Consider the following 17083-nt stretch of genomic DNA (forward strand, 5'->3'; position numbering starts at 1 on the left):
TAAGCAATAAAAATAATATTTATACTAATAATCATATATGAAAGTAATATTACACTAATCATTATGTATTACTCTAACAAATTATGAACATTTTTTCTATGGCGACGATGAAAGTTTATTTTTGGGTTGCAATAGACCAAAATAAGCTTAAAAATATATAATAATATATATAATAAGAAAAAAAAAAAAAAACTGTTTTTTTTAATCTTTGTTTGGGTTGCAATAGACCAAAATAAGCTTAAAAATATATAATAATATATATAATAAGAAAAAAAAAAAAAAACTGTTTTCTTTAATCTTTGTGCTGGCCAAACGCACTAATCATATTTCGTATGGGACATAAACTAGATTTTGCTTACCTCGGATAACTTTGACGATAGGCAATATTGTGGTACAATGTAAATATCTGATTGCAGGTGACATAATGATTCAATGTTCAATAATGGGTGTATTCAGAATCAGAAATTGGAGAAGGGTTGCAGTCTAAGATTCAGTAGGTCATATTCAATGCAAATTTTTTGGCACTTCCTTGATATTCAAACTCTCACTCCATTCAACCCTTATCTTTAAAAGACAATAGTCTCTTGCCCTTTCAAGTATCAACCAATAATTTCCTCAAAACAAAAATGGTACGTGTAACAATGAACTTGTTAAAGATTCAAACACGAGGCAAAAGAATATGATTGATCTCTATCTACAATTTTTTTTTTTAATGTGGCAATGTCATTTTTGTATACAAATCTTTTAGATATAAATTACACTACTTGAACACATGATTTTGCTCTCTCCTGTAATAGAAATTTTGGTTTTTACTGTTTATAAAAAAGTATATTATGTTTCTGATACATAAAACTTTTCAATTCTCACTTACAATATGTGGATTTCACATAAAAGACTCCAATGTTATGAATGAGAAGTTATATGTATAAAATACATCATGTAGTGCATCCCTTTTTATAGAGGTGAGAGAATAAAGTAAGTAGATATAATAAATAAATAAATTATAATTTCAAAGGAATTTGTTCTAGTCTTCTAGGCTTGAAAAGATAAATATTAAAATATAACCAAAAAAAAAAAAAAAACCATCTCTAAAGATAGGCTTGTTAATTGTCAACCAACAACGTGGACCAATTAACATGGTTAACACAATGTTTGGATGGAAAGAAAAAAAAGGGGAAAAATGATTAGATTTCCCTAAAAGTTGACATAAGAGAAAATAAAATAGCCTTATATGGAAGAAGCATGCACTTTTCGTGGGCCATATTTTTGTTATCAATCCAAATTGGGTGGAAAGGGAGGGGAAGGTAGAGATGTTGAGGTGATTTTGACTTTTATAGTATAAAATTATTAATGTATCCCTAAATTTTTCTCACAAGTCACAAGTGTTTGGTATTGAATTTTAGAGTCACAAGTGTTTGGTATTGAATTTTAGAGAAGTATTATGTCTATAATATTTTCACAACAAATCTTAAAAGCATCAGCAATGGAAAGGCTAAATGTCAAAATAAAAGCTCCTTTTACCATTCAAGCCCCAAAACCCACTCCATTAGGCGTTGTAAAATGCAAGTATTGTTAAAAAAAATACAATTGTGCTACAATGCAATTCTAAATGTAGAATCGCACTATACCTCAATGGTAAAAAAAAAAAAAATTATATTTTAATCGGTTTGGTCTTCTCTCTTCTCTCTCTGTAGATCATAATCTTTCTCTCTCTTTCTTTTTGCTTTCTCTTCTTCCTGCTCTCTCTTCTTCAATGGAATGGAGGCAACGACTTGGAAGCTCAATCAAAAAAGTTATGGTGGAGGCATGGAGGTCGTGAGTTTGTTCCTGGGTTTCCGGCGTGGGTTTGTTCATGGGTTTTTGTGGGTTTATTCATGGGTTTCCGGCGTTTGGATCGAATTTGAGTGGCGTTTGGGTGGTGTTTGGGTTGGCGTTTGGGTGGTTGGATTTAGGTCTGTTGGTTGTGATTCAAGCCCCATTTAACTTTTCACTCCATCTCATGCTCAGCCTCTCTCATGCTCAGCCTCTTTCACGCAACAACAAGGATGCCACAAGGTTGAGATCAATGTGTGGTTTCGGTGTTTGGGCTTGATTTGTGATTTGATCGGCGTGGGTTTCGATGGCATGGGTTTGATTTGTGATTTGTGGTTGTGGGTTTGTTTTGTGGTGTTCTGTGGGTTTGTTTTATGGTGGCTGTGGGTTTGTTGGTGGTGGCTGTGCTTTTTTTTTTTTTTTTTTTTTTTTTTTTTTTGACAGTAGATTATGGGTTGGTGGTGGTGGTGTTGGTGTTAGGTGTGTGTAGTGCGGTGGCGATGGTAATTGTGGTTGTTGAACATAAATAAAGAGAGAAAGAATAAATAATGTGTTGTATTGTAAATGATGGTAATTGCGGGATATATTATTTTATTGTGTAGAAATATTATTTTAATGAGTAGAATAGGAAAATAAAAATTGAAATACTAGGTGTATTGTAAAATGGTATGGTATAATTGATAAAGTAGCTTTTTAAGATGGTAAAATAAGATGAGATATGAAATCCAGTTGTGGATGCTCTAAGTAGTAAGTAATTATTAGTTATAACTATCTTGTAACTCCATGCACATGCATAAATACACTTAAAGATATACAATAAGATGCATAGTATAATTCTTATATATATAATTGAAATACTATTAATAGTCATTTTTATATTTTGTTAACTCTTTAAAAACATTTGTAAGGATATTATGTATAAAATGTAAATTGTCCATTTTTTTTTTTTTTGTGAAGCACTTTTTTTTTCCTTTTACGATTCATTTAATCTAGACTCCTTGGTTTTTGTATTTAATAACTCACTTGGATAAATATTTATGATGTGGTCTTACATTTGATTTTAAAATTAAGAAATAAAACTATTTGAGAATAAATAACTTAGGACATATGGCGCAAAATTGGAACTCTAATTGGGAATTCTAATTTGAGTTTCTCTCAGTTTCACCTATTATTATATATATAGATATATAGATTTGAATTCATCACTTAAATTACCTTTTTGCCTACTAATAACAATCAATATCAATCTGTTACTTAAAATTTATTGTGAAAGTGTTATAAAAATGTTAAGAACATAGCATTTCTCTTAATTTTAAGAACATTATGATTCTCAAAAAAAAAAAAAAAAAAATTAAGAACATTACAATACCACATACTTTTTTATTTTTTATGCATACATTTTCCATTTCTCTTTCCTTTACAAACCAAACAAAGAAAATATGTATAATTTATCTTTTCTTTTTGTATTTAAACACACTAAAGGAAAAACACATTAGTTTTTTCTTTCCCTTTTTATTCCCTCCCCCAACTACAACCAATCATTGTGTAAAGCTAAACAAGTCACCCTTTCGATTTTCTAGGATTGATGAATATAAGCAACGCAAGTAGAATAGATGGGGCAAATAAATATAATAGGTACTCTAATTGTACATTGCCAAATAAAGGAATTTTTTTTTTTTTTTTTTTGGTATTAGGTATTATTATATTAATGTATTATCATATTTTGATTCTAAAAATGAAGTATTATCGTTTTTTTTTTTTAATATACATAAATAGATAGGATATTAAGAAAATTAAGATATTAAAAAATGGTGATAAAAGATGATATATGTAGGGATGAAGGGCTCATATATAGATATTGGGCCGTGGGCCGTGCCCGAGGATGTCGAATAGCCCGAGGATAGGTAAATAATGACGAAGGCAAATAGATTAATGGGCCTTAGAAGAAATCTAGTTATAAGGAGGTGGGGATGTTATCCGAGGAGAAACACCTCCTCGGCCAAGCAAAGTAGAGGACAAATGGTCCAACCATCCATCAAGAACAGAGCAATGGGCAATCATGCTTGAAATGATAAACACCAGAGAAGGATGAGACAAAAGAGAGTTAGGAAATATCTGAGAAGAAAGCTACTATCATCACATTGAATGCTCTGCATCTAACTCCCTAGCCACATTAATGTGGAGGTGATACCTGAACAGTAACTTTCAGCCTTACAGTTACCCCCAAAGATTTCAAAAAATGTGCTGATGAAACAAGTATCAAAATCAGCAATCTGATCTACACGTGGAGAACTGAGATGAAAGAAGGAAAGAGAATATAAAGGGAAAAAACCACATTGCAAGGGGGGGATGGGAAAATCTAAGTAATAATCATTGTATACTCAAGAACTGTAATTTTGTATGAGTCTAAGAGAAATATATAAGAACAGACCATCCTCGAACTTGGCCGAGGAGAACTTTTTTTGCATAAAATTGTTTGTTTTACTCTTTCGAGTAACAACTAACCTACTGTGATCACTATCCACTTAACTCATTGAAAGTTCATCTTTAAGCCCACTCTCTAACAAATTCTTTGTTTTAGGCTCTTTGGGCCATTGACCTTCCATTTGGGCATTTAGACCAAATCGCATCCTTACAATTGGCACTGTCTGTGGGGAATTTGAACATTCTTGAGCTGGTTCAATCATGGTAGGATCAGGACCAAACCGTGAAGAATCCAAGGGATCCCAATGTCAATATCAATTTCTTAATGGGTAATTGCAGTTAACCCACCTGTGGTTTGGCCGGTTTTAACTAAGCCATATGTGGTTTAAAAAGTGCCACTTAACCCATATGAGGTGTCCTCCGTTAGACATCCGTAACCCACCTCTCCCTTTTCACCGTTAAAAATAGGAGTAATTGTGTCTTTTTCATTATATTTTATGTCTTTCTCCTCTTTTCTCTCCTTCTTCTTCTTCTTCTTCACATAAAACATAAAAGAAAAATATTAAAAAGCAAGTCAAGATAAAATTTGTTTTCATCATTTTTCATATACATAATTAGCACAAAGTTTTATGAAAAAGGGTAGACAAAGCAAAAAAACCCTCTCTCTAAAACTCTAACCCTCTCTCTTTTGCTAGGTTCTCTAAAAAAAAAACCCCAGATTTGCAAGTAAAAAAAAAAAAATTAAAAAAAAAACAGCAATCTAGCAAATCCAACACCACAGCCAACTCACTGAACCATCAAATCATAACCTCACCAAACTACCACCTCCAACACCACCACTACTGTTAGCCACCACCCAAAACCCCAGACCGGGAAGCAAAAACAAAGAAACAAGAAAAACCTAGCAAAAAAATCTGCAAATCCAACACCACAGCCAACTCACTAAATCATCAAATCATAGCCTCACCAAACTACCACCTCCAACACCACCGCCACTGTTAGCCACTGCCTAAAACCCCAAACCGGGAAGCAAAAACAAAGAAACAAGAAAAACAAAATCGTGAGATCGGCTGAGTAGCAGGGCAACTTGATTGTCTAGATCGGCTGAGATCGAACAGTGAAGAGTGGTGGATTCAAATTTTTTGGGGTTAATGGATTTGTGGGTTCGAATTTTCTAGGTTGATTTAAATTTCCTTATGGTTGGTAGGTTCAAATTTTTTGGGTATAATGGATTTGTGAGTGTAATGGATTTCTAGGTTGGTTTAGTTTTTCCTACTGTGAGTTTTTAGGATTTGGCATATTTGTTCTATCTATGGCTTCAAAATAAGATGGAGAATCTTCTGGGTTCCTTCCAATTAAAACAAAAAACATGGGTTCCTTTTTTTTTTTTTTCCTTGCTATATGGGTTCCTTTTTGTTGATAATATATACATCAAGAGGGAACCAATTATTGTGTTGATTGAATAAGATTTGGGTCACGATAAGGGATTTGGGTTTGAAGATTTGATTTCTAAGATGGTGAGAGAGAAGTCGTTCTTCAATATGTTGCATCTAATTCTGTTTCTATTGTAGCTTATATAGTAAATGAGATTTTTTAATGGAAATGGCAGAGGTGGGTAACGGGTGTCTAACGGAGGTCACCTCTGGTGAGTTTAGTGATAACTTTTAAACCACGGGTGGGCACTTGTAAAATAGACCAAACCATAGGTAGGTAAAGTGCAATTTTCCCATTTCTTAATCTTGAACGAAAGAGAGACCGTGACGTTAGTGTGCACACCACTCATACAAGTAGGAGTTATTCTAGAAATGGGAGTCATGTGTCCCATGGAGAAAACACCAGGAACATACAGCTAGAGATAGATCATTTACGGAGGAAGTTATGCCGTAAGCGAAGGAAAGGGACTCCCTCAAGCTCAAAATCTCACTCTAATGAAGATGATGATAGTTACAGGCTCAGGTCAAGGACCCCTCCCAGTAAGCCTTTCTCTTGTGATGAGGATTGCCATCAAAGGCAGAGGAGCAGAGGCCCATCTCACAAGGGCTTGGGGAATGATGCTATGAGTGAAGCCTTGCGCCAAATCTCCAAGTCACCATTCACACGAAGGATTGAATGGAGAAAACTTTATCGGCGGTTTACTCAACCAACATTTACCATGTATAATGGTAGGACAGACCCGGTGAAGCATGTTAGCCACTTTAATCAAAGAATGGTTGTCCACTGAAAGAATGAGGCCTTAATGTGCAAGTTATTCCCATCTAGCTTGGGGCCAGTGGCAATGAAATGGTTTAATGGGTTGGAGGAAGCGTCGATCAACTCCTTTCAAGAGCTTACCAGGGCTTTTGGAGACCATTTTGTTACTTGTAGTAGGGTTCCTCGTCCGTTAGATTCCTTGCTGTTTATAGCCATGCGAGAGGGAGAAACCCTGAAGACGTACTCAGATAGGTATTGGAAGATGTTAATGAAATAGATAGATATTTGATGTACCAATAAGGACATTTAAGGTCGGCTTGCCTGTTGAGCATAATTTAAGGAAGTCTTTGACAAAGAAGCCTGCCAGAAGTGTATATCAGCTCATGGATCGAATTGATGAGTATAAACAAGTTAAGGAGGATTAACAACAGGGAAAAGGGAAGGCTAAAGTAATTCCCCAAGACCAAAAGGATTTCAGATCAGAGAGGTATAACAATAATAGGCCCAGAAGAGATTTTGCTAGACAGACTAGGTCTGCTACTGCCTGGGTAGTCAATACTGTGTTTAGGGAGCTTGTACACCAAATCTTGGAGAAGATAAAGAATGAGTTATATTTTATATGGCCAAATAAGATGGGAAGAGACCCTATGAAGCGCAATCAAAATCTTCATTGCTAGTACCACCAAGACCGAGGACACACTATAGAAGAGTGTAGGACTTTACGTGATCACTTGGAGTAATTGGTTAAAATTAGGAAGCTGAGGCAATTCTTATATTAGTCCAATGGACAGGGGAGCCAAGCAAGGTTGGCACATCAAAGGAATACTTCCTCAAGACCGCCCTTAGGGACAATTAATGTTATTCTTGCCGCCTCAGGTCAAACTAGCTTTATCCATCTAGGGTGATGTCCATAGCATGACCACACTCTGAGGACTTAATCTCTGATTCTAAGAGGGGGAGAGTGGAAGTCCGACCATCTCTAAACTTCTCTGACAAAGATAAAGTAGGAACTCTACAGCCACATGATGATACACTAGTGGTTATCCTCAAAAAATGGGGTATAGTGTGAAGAGGTTCTTGGTGGATCAGGGCAGAGGTGCAAAGATCATGTACCCTGACCTATGCAAAGGGCTCAAGTTGAAGCCTGAAGACTTGGCCTGCTATGATTCTCCTTTGGTGGGGTTTGATGGGAAGACAATCATCGCAAGGGGCCAGATTAGATTACTTTTTTAAGCAAGGTCGGAGGTCGTGGAAGTGGATTTTATTGTGGTAGATGCATATTTCCCCTGCACTGCTATTGTGAGGAAACCTTGGCTTCATACCATGGGGCGATTTCTTTCACTTTGCACTTAAAAGTGAAGTATCCTTCAAGGGACCAAGTTGAGGAGTTGATTGGAAGTTAATCTATGGCTAGACAATGTTTAGTGGCTGGAATTAGACATCAGTTTGAAAGTGAATCCATGACCCTTACAGAAAGGGATTTATAGTAACCAAAGAGAGCAGTCATGTCCTCAGATATTGTGGCAAAAGGGGCAAAGTGTAAAGAGTTAGAAAAAGTCATCATTGATAATGATGAGGAGAAGTTTTTCCAAGTGGGAGTTCAGTTGCTTCCTCAGGAGAAGGAAGAGCTGGTTGGTTTCCTCAAGAAGAACATTGATGTGTTCGCATAGAATGCTTATGAAGCTCCTGGGGTTGATCTAATTTTCGTATATCATCATCTAAACGTTAATCCATCTATCACCCCTAAGAAGTAACCACCTCAGCGTTCTTCTAAAGAACATTCTGATGCCGTTAAGGAAGAGGTGTTCAAACTTAAATGGGCAAGGGCAATAAAAGAGGTGTTTTACCCAGAGTAGTTGGCCAATACAATGGTGGTAAAAAATAAGAATGAAAAATTGCAAGTGCGTGTGGACTTCACAAATCTAAACAAAACTTGCTCTAAATATCCCTTCCCGATACCTCGGGTAGACCAATTAGTGAATGCAATAGTTGGTCATCCTCAGATGAGCTTTTTGGATGCTTTTTTGGGGTACCATCAAATACTATTAGCTCTGGATGATCAAGAGAAGACTGCTTTTATTATGCCCAATGGGAATTACCATTACAAAATGATGCCCTTTGGACTGAAGAACGCACAATCAACTTATCAAGGATGATGACTAGAATGTTTGAACCTCAACTTGGAAAGAATATTGAAGTCTACATAGATAATATGGTGGTTAAGAGCAAGATAAAGTCTGAGCTTGTGAGTGAAATCAGAAATATTTTTGAGGTGCTAAGAAAGCACAAACTACGCCTTAATACTTCGAAGTGTTCTTTTGGCGTCAGTTTGGGCAAATTTCTAGGTTATATGGTCACCCATTATGGAATTGAAGTCAACCTTGATCAAATTAAGGCAATCAATAATTTACAATCTCTTTGGAATCCCAAGGAAGTCTAGAAGTTGACAAGAATGACTACAGCCCTGAACCAATTTATCTCTCGATCCACAGACAGATGTAGGCCTTTCTTCCAATTGTTACACAAATGGAAAGGATTTGAGTGGACTAAAGAATGTGCCTTGGCCTTTCAGCAATTGAAGGATTACCTTTCCTAGCCACCCATTATGTCCAGACTCAAGAAGGAAGATGTTTTTTTTCCCTATATTGTTGTGGCTCCCTATGCTGTTAGTTTAGTACTAGTAATGGTGGATAATTGAGTACAACGGCCAGTCTGTCACGTGAGCAAGTTACTACACAAAGCAAAGGTTCATTATTTGCCTCTAGAGAAGGCTATTTTGGCTATGGTACATGCTACACGGAAACGCCCTTACTATTTCCAAGCTCACACAATTGGGGTTTTAACCCAACTTCCTCTTCAATCAATACTCCGAAAGGCTGATTATACAGAGAGAATTGCCAAATGGAGAACAATTTTAGGGGCTTTTGACATTAAGTATATGCCTCGAACGTCTATTAAAGGACAAGTTCTTGCAGATTTAGTGGCAGAATTTACTGAGTTTCCAGTAGAGATGAAGGACAAGGAGCAAAACTTAGGAGGAAAACCAATTGAGACAATTTCTCTACAGGGAACTTCATCTTGGAAATTGTATGTTGATGATGCAGCTAATCAGAAAGGATCTAGGGTGGGGCTAGTTGTGGTGTCCCCAGACAAGATCACTATTGAGAAATCTTTAAGGTTAGGTTTCTCGGCCACGAACAATGAAGCCGAGTACAAAATTTTATTGGTAGGGATGGCCATGGTTCAGAAAATGGGAGGAAAGGCAGCGGAAGTGTTCTTGAACTCAAGGTTAGTGGTCGGCCAAGTAAAGGGAGAGTTAGAAGCCAAGGATTTGAGAATGCAGGGGTATTTGAATCAAGCTTGGCTCTTGCAATCAAGTTTTGAGTTTTTCACTTTACAACAAATTCTGAGAAGCAAAATTACACATGCTGATTCACTGGCTACTTTGGCAACCTCTTCTGGACAAGGCTTACCTCGATTTATACTCGTTGAAGATTTGCATGAGCCTACCGAGAAGAAGAAGGAGATGGTTCAAGTTCACCAGATCATGGTCAGGCCTAGCTGGATGGATTCTTTGGTCCTATTTCTTAAGGAAGGTACCCTGCCTGGCGAGAAGGGAGAGGCAGATAAAGTACGGAGGAAAGCTCCTCATTTCTGGTTGTCCAAGGAGTAAAAGTTGTACAAACATTCATTTTCTAGACCATACTTGCTCTGTGTCCATCCTGAGGCAGTGGAACCACTTTTGGAAGAGTTGCATGGAAGTCATAGAGGGGGCAGGTCACTAGCCCATAAGGCCCTTACCCAGGGGTATTGGTAGCCAAGTATGCAGAAAGAAGCACAGGAATATGTGAAGAAGTGTGATCAGTGCTAGCGATTTGCTCTGAACATTCATCAGTCAGGGGGTGTCCTCAATCCTCTGTCTAGTCTATGACCATTTGCTCAATAGGGCTTGGACAATTTCCTGAAGCTACAGGAAACCGAAGATGGCTTCTAGTGGACACTGATTACTTCACAAAGTGGGTAAAGGCTGAGCCATTATCCAATATTCGGGACTTGGATGCAAAAAAGTTTATGTGGAAAAACATTGTCATTTGGTTTGGGATTCCTCACACCCTTATTTTACATAATGGGCTTTAGTTTGACAGTAAAGCCTTCAAGAGATACTGCTGTGAATTGGGCATTAGAAACAAATATTCAACTCTAGCTTATTCACAAGGAAATGGGCAGGCTAAGGCAGTCAACAAAGTTATAGTGAATGGACTTAAGAAGAAATTGAATGAGGCAAAGGATAGATGGGTGGAAGAGCTACCACATGTTCTCTAGACATATCAGACTACTCCTCGTCAGTCAACTGCGGAAACACCATTTTCAATGACTTATGGGTCCGAGACTGTGATCCCTCTAAAGACTGAATTTCCAACATTGAGGATGAGCTTATTCACTCTAGAAAACAATGATAGAATATTGGAGAAAAGTCTAGATTTGGTTGAGGAACGAAGAGAAGCTATCATGGTACAACTAGCATATTATCAACAGAAGGTCAAACAGGGGTATGATACAAGCGTAAGGGTAAGGCCGTTAGCATCTAGTGACTTGATACTGAGAAAGGTTGTAGGTACTGCAAAGAACCCCTCATGGGGGAAAGCTGTGGCCCAATTGGGAGGGGACATACCGCATCACCTCGGTGGCTGGTATAGGTGCTTATTTTTTAGAAGATTTAGATGAAAATATTATACCACGCCCTTGGAATGTAAATAACCTATGATGGTATTACTATTAATAAAAGGCACTCCTACCATCTTTTGTTTTTACTATTATGTGTTGTGCATATTATTCCTTTAAGTATTAAACAGAACCTCGGTTATGCTTGGTTCCTCGGACTATATACCTTGGGTAAATTAATGCTTTTAGTTATTTATCTAAGTATTAAACAGAACCTCAATCATGCATGTTCCTCAGACCATATATCTTGGGTAAATTAATACTTCCAATTATTTATCTAAGTGTTAAATAGAATCTTGGTCATGTTTGGTTCCTCGGACCATATACCTTGAATAAATTAACACTACTTATTTATCTAAGTATTAAACAGAATTTCGGTTATACCTGGTTCCTTAGACCACACATACCTTGGTTAAATTAATACTTACAATTATTTATTTAAGTGTTAAACAGAACCATGATTATGTTTAAATTCCTCAGACCTCATACCTTGGGTAAATTAACACCCCCTACTACTTGAAATGTTAGTTGAAGCCTTGGATGCATCAGTCTCCTTGAGCTGTGTGCCTTGGACAAATTAACGTCCTATATTTGTGTGAAGTCATGGATGGAGTCTTGAATTGCTCCCAACTTTTTGAGCCAAGTATTCCAAGTACACTAGGTATGCTTCTAAAGTAAATTGCAGATTGTCAATTATTAGATGATTGGAAGTTAATTTGTTAATTTGCCAATTACATGAGGTTTGACAGTTAAATTACAAGTTATATAGACACTTGTCAATGTTAAAAACAATGATACAACTTAACTAGGAAAGATTGTAGATTGAACGTGCATTAATGAAATTGTAAACAGTAATGAGATTGCTTTTGGTCTACTATAAACATGCTAAAAATATAAAAATAAACAGAGTACTATTCATTAAGTAAAGCCTTAGAAAGGCAAAGGAAGTACATGTAAAAAAATAATAATAATTGTAGGGACTGGGTTTGAACACTTCTACTATTAGATGAGTGAACTTAGACCCAATTAGCCCAATACAATAAATTTATAGAGAATGGGTTTAAGAACTAGCCCTGAGTGAGGGATACAATAGCTAGACATGGTTATGAGTGGGTTGAATAACAAGGACGTGGACTAAAGTGTGAAATTTTGTCCTCGGCCCTCCCCTGAGGAGCTTGTAGTTCTTATTATTTCTTTAGTGCTCCGTTACAGAAGTTTCAAAGATGATACAAATGGCTACTGTGTTTTTTTTGTTTCTCAATTCCCGATCCCCCTTTTCTAGAAGATTTCATACATTATATACCCCTTTCCAGTTGATCTTGGCCCTTCATTTGTTGATCATGCAAATCACCACTCGAGTGTTTGTCCCATCAACCACCTTCCCAAACCTCCTGTGAGTTGCAGCAAATAAGGCAGCACTGTTCAGGGGTCATTTCCTCATTAATGCGGCCAGGACGTTAGTTGTGGGCATTTAATGCTAAGGTGACAGTTTCTCCCTGAATTGCTCATCTACTATGCTCTCATGGCTGACCCATTGTACTTGTCCTTTTTCTTGGGATGCTTTGTGAGGTTACCTTATGGCGTGCCAATTTTTCCTTCTGTGATTTCGACTGGCCGAGGACAAGATTGTCCTCGGCGATGTTTCTTGGTACTTTGGACTTCCTTCATTCGTCCTTGGACATTTCTACCTCCTCGGCGTAGGCCTTGGGCTCAGTATAAAATAGGCCGGGATTGTCAAATTCTTCGGCCCCACAATAATAATAACAAAAGTACAATAATAAATAGAAAAGAAAATACATATATATATATATATATTATAAAAAAAAAAAAAAAACACCAAATACAATTAAAGTCCTACTTGGTCTTGGAAGAGGAGGATTGGCTTTTCATGTAGCCTTGGCAGACACCTCGGGCACTGCTACTTGAGTTGTACCATTGCCCTTAAGGTCCTTTTTGGCAGTGAAGGGGAGGGTGACCAGTACCAATTCCTAACTCTAAGAGGCTCGTTTCTCCTTGGAGGAATCCTTAGCTGGCATAGAGGTTGTCTCCTTCACTGGCTCCTTCTTTTTCTCTGCAGCACTAGCTTGATCAGTCTTTTTGGGAGGGACAGTGGAGGATAGAGGGGCACTGTCAAGGCATTCTTGTTAGGCTTAGAAGATTTAGAAGCAGTTTGGGCCTAGGAGCTCAAGGGGCCTGCTATTCGGAGAGCTGGGGGATAGAAGGCATTCTCTGCCTCCTTAATGTGGACAAAGCATCAACCCCGCTTGGTTTAATGCTTCATTCTACACTTGGAGGCAGTAGCCTCTACAAACCTTAATAACTTGGGCCTGAGGCTTTCCTTGATTTCTGCCACCGCAACCTCATACCCTTCTTGCTCAGCCTTCTCTACAACCTTCTCCACTTCCTCCAGCTTCTTCTTTAGAGCCCTATCTGCTGTTTGGCTGCTTTAAGCTGGTCTTCAGTTTGGCGCAGCTGTTAGCGCTAACTTTCAGCCTGCCTCTCAGCCCCTTCCAAAGTGGCCTCAGTGCTCTTTTTCTCTTTGATGGCCTCGGTCAACTTGGTGTTGAGGTCCTTAATCCTCTACTCAACCAGAGTGAAGGCCTCAACGGCAACTATATGCCGCCCTCTTCCTCCTTCATCTGCTTGTGGGAGTCGCTTCCCAACTCCTCGACAATATGCATAGCCTGAATTGCCTTTTTAAGAAAAAGAAGAAGAGGAGAATAAGATGAAATGATTGAAACACTTGGTAAAAAAAAAAAAAAAAGGGAGGGGGCTTACTATCGCCAAGTCCCTCTTCATGGTTAGAAACACCTTATGTTTCTTCGATGACCTCAAATCAGCCATATCTTGAGGTAGTAACAGGGGCTGCTCCAAGGCATTGACCACGTAGCTTGCCTTCCCTTTTTGGAAGTCCCTAATAAAGGAGTCCATGGGCAATAAAGCTCCATCCAGCACCAAGGGAGGGTTCCAAGTCTGGACCCTAGGGCGACGATCATGACCTCTCTCCACAATCGCCCCCTCACTTGAGGACCTAGTTTGTGCTACCTTAGCCACTTTGGCCCCTTTCTAGGGCTTGAGCTCTTTAGAGGGGAGGACCTTTCCCTCTTCAACTACATCCTTGCCCTTTCGATCTGTTTCCTCTTCTTGTCTACAGGACTAGGTTGGAAAGAGTGGCTGGAAGAGGAGTGGAAGGTCTGGTTTGGATAGCTACCTCTGGCACCGAGCCTCCTACATGAGATCCCAAGAGCTTGACCAAACTTGTCTTGGATTTTCTTTGCAGTACCATGGCGTTGGGTATACCAAGGGTTTCTCAGATGCTGCTAACTTGTGCGGGGGAAAGGTGGTTGAAGTTAGTGCCTAAGGGCTCTAGAGATTGAAGTTGGTCAAAAACTTCAAAATCTTCCTCAAAATTTGAAACCTCCACTGCCTTCACTATTTCTTCAAGAACTGGGTGAAAGGAGGTCGCCTCCTTAGCATTGCACTGGGAAGGTAATTCCACTAGTTATGTGCCTTCTGGAAGAGGACTAGTGAGGAAGCTAGTTACTGCAATGTTAATCTGGTGCAGCCGAGGATTCTTCGCCTTTATCACGTACTTGGGGGCTTGGAAGCTCAAGGATATGGGCTTGTAGTCGAGGATGACATTAGCCACTCACAGCTGTCCATCAATATGGATAAAGATTTATGGCTGGAGTATCCTTGTCAGGTCAGGTTCGTTAACGAGATTAAGGTTCGGGATTGTAGAGTGCTTATCTGCAAATTCATCAAAAATGAAGATATTTTTAGAATAAGAAATTGTTAGATAAAGAAAAACAAATTTACAAATTGGGAAAGAAGAAGTAAAGAGAAAAACAAAAACAAAAACTGTAAGTGAAAAAAGATGTAGTGTTAGATCAGTAAGCCTAAACCTAAGAACCCCACCTGGTGTCCCGTCTTGTGTTAGGCAATGAAGTCCATCATGCCACTCCCTTAAGAAAATCAAGAAGTCCTTGTCTATACCCTTGATAGTATCGGGGAGACATGATATAAGCCTGACTTTAGGGACCCTAGTTTTCAAGTAATATCCTTGGCCTTTGAGGTGTTGTAGGTTGTAAACCCAATTATCGTCATAATGGGTGAGGTTCACACTCATCTTCTCGTTAAGGGCGTCTACACTACCTAGTATCCTAAACATATTAGGGGTACACTGGGTTAGACAAAGTCTGTGGGAAATTAGGTAGTCCCTAGTCACTCTACCCATGGGGATTTTCATCCCTCCCTCTATAAAGGCAATCATAGGGATTACAACCTCCCCTTCTGATCTCATGGCATGCCATTCCCTTTGATGGCAATACTGGATCGAAACCCCAGTTGTTATATGGTAACGGGTTTTAAAACTCTCTATACCTTCTGGGGTGTCTACTAAGCTAGCGAATCTACCCATTTGAAAAGCAAGTCAAGGTGTTAAGATGATGAGGTGTAAATTAAAAAGGCCAAGGAAGAAGAGGTCCTAAAATTAAGAATGAATACTAAAGGTAACTTACGAAAATGCGGAAGGGCTCCTCGGACTGGTTCTTGAGAGTTGAAAATGTGAAAAGTGGAACAACTAGAATCTTCGAGCAATATATATAGGGATGGGAAAAGTAAGCCGTAGAGTTCCTACCCAAATCCCCATAATTTTTCTCCAATGTAAGTTCTTTATCACACCATAGAACGTGGGGGACAGGGCACTGTATGAAGTAAATGTTGAAGCATCCCAAATGCTGAAGCATCAGGAGTGCTCCCCTTTGCAGTTGAAAAGACACCTACACAAAAATAAGTAACATAAGAGTGGAAAGGATGATTGCCAAAAATCGAAATCCCCTTTTTTTCCCAATGAGCAAAATAGTGGAATTTCGAGGAGCTATTATAGAAATGAAGGGCCCATATATAGGTATTAGGCCATGGGCTGTGCCCGAGGATGTCAGATAGCCCGAGGATAGGTAAATACTAAAGAAGGCATACAGATTAATGGGCCGTGGAAGAAATCTGGTTATAAGGAGCTGGGGACGTTGTTCAAGGAGAAACACCTTCTCACCCAAGCAGAGTAAAGGTCAAATGGTCTGACCATCCATCAAAAACAAAGCAACAGGCAATCGTGCTTAAAAGGATAAACACCAGAGAAGGATGAGACAAAAGAGAGTTGGGAAATATTTGAGAAGAAAGCTGCTACCATCACATTGAATGCTCTGCATCTAACCCCATGATTGTATTAATGTGGAGGTGATACCTGAATAGTAGCTTTCAGCCTTACAGCTACCCCCAAAGACTTTAGGAATATGCTGATGGGATAAGTATCAAAACCAACAATCTGATCTACATATGGAGGGCTATGATGAACGAAGGAATGAGAATATAAAGGGGAAAACCCCCATTACAAAGGGGTGATGAGAAAATCTAAGGAATATTTACTGTATACTCAAGAATTGTAATTTTTTATGAGTCTAAGAGAAATATATAAGAATAGACCATCCTCAGACTTGGCCGAGGAGAACTTTTCTTGCATAAAACTGTTTCTTTTACTCTTTCCAGTAATAACTAACCTATTGTGATCACTGTCCACTTAACTCATCAAAAGTTCATCTTCAAGCCCACTTTTTAACAAATTCATTGTTTTGGGCTCTTTGGGCCATTAACCCTCCATTTGGGCATTGAGACCAAATCATGTCCTTACAATATATATATATATATATTAAATTACTAAAATGAGAGAGGAGCAATCAATATAGGAATTGGAAAAGGAAAAGGATAATAATAATAATAAGAAGGCTAGAATTTAATTTAGTTCACTAACTTTCACCGCAAGGTCCTCAATTGGCAAATTTATTCCAATTTTTTTTTATTAGTTTAATCCCTCATTTTATCCAAAATTAAGTCCATATGATTATTTCATCCAAATATCTTAGCAAATGATGCTCTT

The sequence above is a fragment of the Quercus suber genome, unplaced genomic scaffold (assembly GCF_002906115.3).
Source record: "Quercus suber isolate HL8 unplaced genomic scaffold, Cork oak 2.0 scaffold_347, whole genome shotgun sequence".
NCBI classification, from domain to species: Eukaryota; Viridiplantae; Streptophyta; class Magnoliopsida; order Fagales; family Fagaceae; genus Quercus; species Quercus suber.